The sequence below is a fragment of the Bactrocera tryoni genome, chromosome 4, assembly GCF_016617805.1.
Source record: "Bactrocera tryoni isolate S06 chromosome 4, CSIRO_BtryS06_freeze2, whole genome shotgun sequence".
NCBI lineage: Eukaryota > Metazoa > Arthropoda > Insecta > Diptera > Tephritidae > Bactrocera > Bactrocera tryoni.
In genome coordinates this window covers 45,049,227-45,051,242 of record NC_052502.1, presented here as the reverse complement: position 1 = coordinate 45,051,242, position 2,016 = coordinate 45,049,227, and the positions used below count along the sequence as shown (strand labels likewise).

The window sequence follows — 2,016 nt, the reverse complement described above, 5'->3', positions numbered from 1 at the left end:
TATATATATGTATGTAATTTTGCAGTTGCCGCCGTCCTTTCGTGACGCTCCAACTGCCCTTTGCGCATCGACGTTTTTTGTATACATATACTACATGTATGCATGTATGTATGTATGTGGGTATGTATATTATGTATTACTTCTGTGAGTGTATGCATCCTTATTCGCACGAATTATAAAGGACATGCGTGACGTACGAAATATATTGATGTACATGTGTACTTGCACGTAGATACACATATACCCACATACATACTGAAATCTACATGCAGAAATCCTTTTTATTAATAAGATTTATTCACGTGTGGATATGCCATTATTTCGGAGACCTCTTCATTTTCATCAAAATTAATTTCGGCATAAAAAATGTTATGCACTTTTCGTCTACATAAGCATACATTTTATAATATTTATTAAAAGATATTTTTCCCATACCGGGAATCGAACCCGGGCCTCCCGGGTGAGAGCCGGGTATCCTAACCACTAGACAATATGGGACACTTAATGCTGCTTTACTAGATAGTTTATAATAAGCAAGCGTGGCGGTTATTCTAATTCGCTATTATAGACATATACATATATTTAAAAATATTACCATGTGTGTATGTGTGTGTGAAATGTTGATGCAGGCATATTTTTAAAATCAAAATGCATAAAGTGCGAGAATACACATGTAGTCGATAATCATAAATTTAAATTTTTTATTATATTTTAACGAAAGATAAATTTAGAAATAATTTATAAAATACATTTATTTTCTTCTCTATCTGTTTCTAATTTCACATTTAAATATTTGCGAAATAAAATTATTATCTTTATCTTCAAAGAAACAAAACGTTTTTTATGCGTAGAATCTTCGCTTAATGTGAGTGATAAGTATGAAGTACATTTCACAATTATATTTTTTTGAAATTAAAAACTTTTATGTATATTTCTCAGGGTGGGTAATACCAGCAAATGTTATTTTCGCTCGGTATTCTGGAAAATAGCAAACTTCTACGAAAATATCTCTAAGTATGAGCTCATAATTGTAACAGAATTGTTCCCCAGCCAAACAGTTTTCTCTCTTTTTCTTATTATCAGACAGAAAAACTTAAATCTCGCTTCCAACTACTTGAAAAACACATCTAGTTTCATATATTTTGTATGATAGATATTTGCTTTCTAAAATGATCTCTTCCATTAAGTTAGAAGTTAAATGGGTATCCATCGTCAAAAACTAAGAAAAAAGATAATTAAATCAAAATAAAAAATAAAAAAATAAATACCCATTTTATGTTTATTTTATTATTCCGATTAATTCCTAGGAATCATATTAATGGCTTGTGACAACTGCAGATCAAAGATTTCGCTGGAGCCTTTAATTTCATACTAATTATATCTAATTAGTTTAAAATATTTTCAAAAAGGTGGCAATCCTTATCAAGAAAATGAGCTTACCACAATATTTCTTTAAATTGTTTGAATTGATATCATCTATATAAATAAAAGAAAGTTGTTGTTAGTTACACCATTTAAAACTCAAGAACGGCTGAACCGATTTGGCTGAAAATTGGTGGAGAGGTAGTTTAGAACCAGGGTAAGGAAATAGGATACCTTTTATCTCTTTATGTCAAAGTTTAATACAACTCATAAATACAAAAATTATATTCGGCTGAAGGCCTCGTAGCCAGTGCTGCGTTTATGTATTTACATATATAACAAAACTCTTTTTGTTATATGAATTATTATAAATAAATAAATAAATAAAAATTATATTTTAAATCATAAGCATTTGTTCAAAATTCATGTTTGTAGGAATCATTTGAATATATGCGTACCATTTTAAACAGAGTCTTCTTAAAAATAATACAATTGCTAAATATTTGGAATAGAAGAAAAGAATTGCAATCAAATACGCAGTGAAATACATAGATTGTAACTGGCTCAGTAATCAGTCGTTGAGTATGTATTATACCACGTGCATTCCAAAAGACTGATGTCATAACCTTTCCAGCCGCCTTTTTGTTTTTCCAC

At 29.7% G+C, this 2,016-nt stretch overlaps 1 non-coding gene across 1 annotated transcript; it reads right to left on the bottom strand.

The window, feature by feature from the left end:
• Positions 1 to 426: 426 nt before the first annotated feature.
• Positions 427 to 498, bottom strand: Trnae-cuc. The gene has a single exon. It is a non-coding gene; the product is annotated as a tRNA-Glu (tRNA).
• Between the last annotated feature and the right edge of the window lie 1,518 nt (positions 499 to 2,016).